Here is a 7,193-nt window from a genome sequence, read left to right as displayed (position 1 = left end):
GCACCCTTTGCAGACTGAAGGAAGGTCATTTATGAATAGGCTGAACAGAAGAGGGCCTAAGATGGATCCCTGGGGCACACCCATTCCATTGCTAAGGAAGGGTGATGTCTCGCTGCCAACCTTTACACACTGGACTCTATCACTAAGATAGGACTTCATCCAATTCAGTGCACCCGGGGAAAAGTTGTAGTTTGTGAGTTTGCGGAGGAGTATCTGATGGTTTATGGTGTCAAATGCCTTCTTAAAATCCAAGAATACAGCACCAACAGTTCCTCCTTTGTCCAGTTTGTGTTTGATGTTCTCTAAAAAGAAGCAGTTTGCCGTCTCGGTGGAGTGGTTGGTCCGAAAGCCAAACTTTGCATTGGGTGCAGAGTGTACGGGCTACAATTAAGGTGGCTTAACAATGGCTGACTTCCAGTCATTGGGATATTTAGCTTCATTAATAGAGGCATTAACTATTTTTGTTAATGGGTCAGTGAGTGAATCTGCGTTCCTTTTTAGAAAAAGTGAGTCCAGTCCAAATATATCTTTGGATTTAGAATTTTTCAGGGAGGTCATAAATTTATTTATTTCAGATGTAGTGACTTACACCAGGGAGAAGACTGGCTGGGTCTTATCAACTGGACGTGGGACAAGTGGTCTTGTTTGACCGATGGGCACTGTCGCCTTATCAGAGTTAACAAAATATGCGTTGAAGAAAGTTGCAGTTTGTACTGGGCCTTTAATAAAGCAGCCATTATTTTTAATTTCTGGTTGTTTTTTTGTGCTTTGCCAGTTGCCAGATAGCCTTTTCAGGTTGTCCCAGATTTGTTTTGGGTTTCCCTTAGCTTCCCTCAGCATGTTAACAAAGAAGGTTGCTTTAGCAGCTCGAATATCTCTTGTAACCTTGTTTCTCAGAGAGGTGAAGATATGCCCATCTGTCACCAGTTTAGTCTTAAAAAATCTTCGCAGGGCAATGTCCCTATCCTTCATGAGTTTTCTTATATTCTCATTAACCCAGGGGAGAGTACGTTTGCTGTCACTTTTTAACTTGCACCTTTTTAGAAATTGATTGGTTACATTTTGAATTGTGGTTAGAAACACACTGGTATCAGTATCCACATTTGTACCTGGCAATAAGTCCTTCCAACTGATGTTCCTGATTGTTCTGTCAAATTCACCTATATCGCCTTTAGGTATTCTGAATTGGTGTTGAACTGTGTTAGAGGAGAGTTGGGCCCTGTTTCTGGGGAGTTTTCTAGCTATGAGGGTTAGGTTGTGATCGGACAGGCCTGTAATCATATTGTACGATTTGATCACTCTCTCAGGCTTGTTAGTGAAAATCAAATCAATTTGGGTTCTTGATGAGAATGTTATTCTAGTGGGTCCCTTTATCACTTGTGTGAGCTCAAATTTGTTTGTGATTAGTTTTAGTGACTTTTTACCTGATTTATCCTCAAAGTTTAAATTCAGATCACCCATGATTATTAATTCCTTGCCTGAGCTACAGTTCTTAATCGTATCGTAAAGTTTATCAAGGAAAACAGATTTTGCTGAGGGTGGTCTATATACTCCAATAAGGATAAAGGACATACGTGGGGATAGTGAGATGTTCAGGCAAATACATTCCAGATCATTCTCAGGGTATTGGATCTCTTCACATGATATATGATCTTTGATGTAGAACATTAGCCCCCCGCCTCTACCCTCAGATCTATCCTTCCTGAAGATCTTATATCCAGGAATAAATAGCGCAGAGGCTGGGGAGTTTTTGTGGAGCCATGTCTCCGACAAGCATAAGAAATCCAAATTAGAGTCTGAGATGAGGTGCTTAATTTGGTCACTTTTTGGGATAATACTTAGGATGTTCAAATGCCCCCCTAATAGTCCCCTTGGCTTAGCGCGGGGATCCCACAGTACATTTGCATTATTTACCGTTTGAAATAAGTTCATTTTCCGCAGTTTTTTAAATGCTGGGTTTAGTCCTGAACATTTCCGTGGGGGGATAGGTCTTGTACTGACATTAGAAGCGCCTAGTCCTATAATGCTAGTGTTTGAGTTGACAGATGAAACTCCGGGATAGTTTTTGGTTAGCCAGCGCTTACCTGGCCATACCCAAGCGTTGTGGTTGTGTTGTTGTTGTTCAGGAGTTGCGTGAGAGCTTGTCGATTCAGGGTCAATTCTGTTGTTATGTGAGACTGGATATTCACGATGCTTTGCCGTCCTCGCGGGGACCGTCCGCACCGCACTGCACCGACCTCCTGCAAGCATCCTTCTGACGCGGCTCACTCCACCGCGCCGACAGCCTGTTCTCCCTCCGGACATGGCGTCCCTCCCACGGCGCGCTGCGGTCTCTCCACCCCAGGCTGGGAAGCCCCCGACCCGGCCGCCGCCACCGACACCTCCGTCTCGACACTCCGCAATGACAGGACAGCCCCAGCATCGCCAGGAGAGCACAGGTTAGGTTGTTGTTCAAGACTTAGGGGTAGCTTGTCCAAACACAAAGCACGTACCTGAGAGACAGATGTGTTGCATGTTGCCTCTGAGGTGATGATGTTATTGGTTAGCTCTGTGTGCGATGGACCGGGGCAAGGGTGGACATCTCCGGACAGCAGCAGGCTAATAACAGCGATTAGCGCGTCACCTTGTTGGAGTGTAGTCGATGATTTAGACCGCTTTTTACCATTGTTGTACAGGGAAGGAAAAATAAAAGTTGCGGCCAAGACGTGTTTGCTGTGGCCAAAGTTTCCCGCGGCGCTGTTTGTTTGGCCCAGAAGATCTAAGTTGTTTGTATATAGATCAGGGCTTTGTCCATCAAAGTATGGGAACGGATTGAAACCAGCCAGTTTCAATCTAGACGCGTTGGCTTGTGCCTTGACATTTATCGGCCTTAAAAAGTTAAATAAATAATAATAAACCATACAGTAGGAGTGCTGTTACCACGCCAGCTCTACCTGTGGCTCTACCTGTCGCCATCTTTCTATGACAGTAGCCACGTTTCCACCAGCCTGTTTAGATGCGCATCTAGAAGTATCGCATCAGAAAATTATAATGGAAATGCCAAAATTCGAATTAAAATCCCCTGATTCGTACAAACTGAAATACGCTCGGTTTAGCCGGGTTTTGGTTGATTAGAAAAAATTGTTGATTCGCAAAACGGAGGATGGAAACAGTTATGTTCAAATTAAGTCTGACATAGCGCACCTCTCTCCATGGTGATATCCACACTCCGGGTCGGGAAGGCGGTAATGCATTTACAAGCTGGTTGCCAACCGCCAGAAAACATAGAAGAAGAAGAATGCGAGTTTTCCGGTTCTGCGGAAAACTCGCGGGAGTTCGTAGTTTTCACCAGTCCGTACATTTAATGGAAACACACAGGATTCGTATTTCTTTCAATGCACATTTCCCAATGATTCAAATCACTTTTGGATGGAAACATAGCTACTCTCCTCTTCTGACATCCCAAAATCCCTGTAAGCTGACTGACCAATAGCTTCCTCCCAGTCACTGCCAAAAACACTATGCTGTTCAATCAACTTACACAACTGCTTTTTCTTGTAGCTTCCAGAGCTACATACGTGGCCAACTTGCTCCTTTCTACACCGACCTCATCAACATCTGACACTTGCCATGTACACACAGGAGCAATCACATGTTTGATCGCAGCCACAACACTACATCATGAGTCATCAGTCCCAGCAACATCGGATGAAGGCAACTTTTCCGACTACCTGCAAGGAAGAGGAAACATCAGTTTGACCTTTGATGGATGTTGGTGGGTGCTGCATCTGAAGGCTCTTCTACTCCACAGCCACTGGCACAGGACTGGTAGGTGACGGCTCAGAGGCCACCTCCACAGCACACAGGGTCACCTCCGCCTAGAAAAACAAAACACATAAAAAACAGTGAATGAATTGCATAAACAAAATGCTGCTCTACAAATCTCCTCTGGGAGGCAACAAGAGTAAGAAACTTCCACACATGGCTTTTAATGCAGGAAAAACACAATATTTTATTTCTCTTTAATATTTAGTGCTTAGCTTTTCATGGACAATATAAGTAGTCTTAGCTGTTATTAATTTAGAGGGCTCTTACAATAAAGGGAAAAAGCCAAATTGAGCAACCAACAAGTCTGCTTTTACTTTGTTATATTTATTTATTTATTTACAAACTAAAACTTTTTATTAACAATCATGAATTACATTGAAGTGTTGTTTTTAAATACAAGTTTATACTATATTAAATATGATAATAAAATAGCTTTGCTGACTGCATTCAAAAAACATCATTCACTGTAAGTGTACCAACCTCCTCTCTTGCAGCTCTGGCTGGTGGGGCAGCACCTGCACGGGCGTCAGGACCGGCAGACGGTGTTGTTTTTACCATAATTTATACTACAATAGGTCTGCATGCTTTAGTAAAAATATTAGACATTTTCCACAAACTGCACAAACCTCCACCACCACAGCATCTCGTGTAGGACTGGTCGCTGAAGCTTCGGTGGACAAGGCCACAACTCTTGGTTTTGCTGCGACCTAGGAAAAAAAAACAGTGGAATGAAATGAATAAATGTACTTTATCATTGTATCATGTTCGCTGTGCAGTGAACGACGCAGCAACTTTTTCGGCATTATGAACTTCTAGCCGAGACTAGCGTCTCTCCCGGGTCGAGTTCAAAACTTTCACCCAAAAGAGGGCGTGGCCGTTGTGATGGCAGTGAGTGACATTGCGTTGAAGTCACCTATGCCCTCCTCCTAATGATGAGAAACTCAGCTTATATACATGTAGCCTGAACTCCATCACTTTAGGAATATTGATATAATATGTATAATATGTATGAATATTTACAATTGTAACGTATCCATGGTTTGCAGAAACGTACAATGCCAACATTTTCTGCTGGTGACTGGGCTATTTTTGAACACTAATTATTGAATGGATTGATAAACATTCCTTTTCTGCAGTTAGCTGCTCTGTCTCTCCATCCAACCTTTGGTCCATAGTGAGATTCTTCAAATAATTAATGGATTTTCATGGTCCCTGGAGGAGATACCTTATAATTTTGGTCAACCTGACCTTTCCTTATGGCCACTAGCCTAAAGTTATTTCAGAAGAACCCATTACACTTTGAACACATTAACTTTTCCCCTGTACTGACCTCAGGCAGACTGCCAACATATCATACTCAGTCCATACTTTAGCCTTTTTAATTTTTCAACTCAATAAACCATTTGAAATCATGGTTAGAACAAAAACAGATGTTTTATTTTTCAAAGTATGTTTTCTCAGTCAAGTACAGCAGTGGCATCTATGATTAGTAGAAATAAATGTAGTTGGACTTTCAATTTAGGTTGCATTCTCCTTTCACTTGAGATTTCAACGAGTATTTGTAGAAGTAAAATAACAGACCTACCACAACAAGCATCCAGTGTTGAGGTCATTATTGCTGTTGGATTGTGTTCGATGTCAGAAACGCTCAGTGGATATGAAGTGGTCCACAGAGTGAGTTCTGGTGGCTGTGGGTGTCTATTCATCATCTCTAGAGCCTGTTCTGTACATCTCGCTCTCCTCTTAGGCGGAATAGTGGAACAGCATCTCAAATTATCCATATTTTACTGTGAATACTGGGCCTATATGAAGCCCCATTAATGCCAGCACACAGTTGAGGAAGATGTGGATTATAGATGAATTCAGTATGTTACATCTGAGTTAACACATAACTTTAAAGTTTTACTATTTTAACAGTTGAGTAAAATTTGACCCCAAAATGCATCTCAGAGACGTAAATGACTCCTCATCATTTAGTTAACTTCACTACTGAAAAGCTATTTCACTAATTAAGTAGTGAACCACCATGCTACTTAGAAATGTAGTTATATTAGTAATGTCACCACTTATAGTGATGCTACTGCCAACACTGGTAGACACACACTTGTAAAGGAGGGCAATGGCTTACAAAATGTAACATGTAGCATGAACAACATTTGAGTGACAAGTTATGGCACTTGTAGTGCCATAGAGTGAGTTGATCTTATATTTCCATCATCCAAGTGTCACCTCCTTTCTAGTTCTAAGGCCGTGAAGCAGGTTGTGCTTAGAAGTAGAGAGCTACACTGATGAAATGTCCTTATGAGACCTAAGGCCACTGAAGTAAGTGGGAAATTAATGGGGTTCCCACATGCTTGCAATCAACCATCAAAACCGGCAAAGACCATTTTCCATTGCTGGAAGTAAAGAATCCTACAAAAGACAAACTTCATGGCACAATGACATTAGCATTGCTGAATGCTACTCCACCATGAAAAATGGTTTTGTTGTTTTTTTCTTGTGTAGCATAAAGGGACTACAATTGCATTTCATTGTGCAACCTGGTGTTGTAGAATGACATTAAATGAAGCTTGAACCTTGGAACACCCATGTGCCCTGCTGCTGTGACTGAGGAGTGAAAATGAGGTCAAAATGTTCTGAAATGTTCTGAATTGTTGTCCTACCAAAGCAACCACTACAGCTGCTGATGAGTGTATAGACACACACTTTACATACCTGAAATGGGGTGCCATCCTCATAAGCACAAAGTAGTACTGTTTTGTGTTTGATCACTATAGCAGGTATTCCGATAAACAAAGCCTACGCTAATAATGATTTGAGCAGATATTATTTGGTTGCATGGATGAACACTATAGGCTATGCTATGTGATTTATGAAAAAGGCTTCATATTACGCAGAGAGCAGGGAAGCCAAAGAGTCAATGAAGCAATGATGATGACAATGACAGAAATACATTGAGTCATTTATCTCACTGAAAAGCTTACTGTAAGGAATCATCCCAGTGTTCAAGCTTAGAATTTGCATATGATAATAACAAAATGAAAAGAAATAATTTTGTCATGAAAAGCTTACATACTTATATTTACTACAAATGACACATTCACTACTTTACTGCTAAACATTTTCCAAAGCATACCATAGTATTACCCAATTGAAATCACTTTAATTTTTAAAGGGAAATTTCGGTTTATTTCAACCTGTCTCCTATCGTCCTAAATTTGTTTCAAGTGACTAGTGACATAAAAATAATAGTTAGCATGTTAGCCGTTAGCGTAGATACAGCCGGGGCGCATAGTAGCGTCAGACCTGTTAAAACGTAAGTGAACGGGCAACCTTCAAGTGCAAAGTTAGTCCACTAAACAAGCTTTTTTTCCACAAAGACCGCC

This window comes from Epinephelus moara, chromosome 14 (assembly GCF_006386435.1).
Source record: "Epinephelus moara isolate mb chromosome 14, YSFRI_EMoa_1.0, whole genome shotgun sequence".
Lineage (NCBI taxonomy): Eukaryota > Metazoa > Chordata > Actinopteri > Perciformes > Serranidae > Epinephelus > Epinephelus moara.
The sequence above is the reverse complement of the archived record's forward strand: the minus strand, read 5'-3'. Positions refer to the sequence as shown.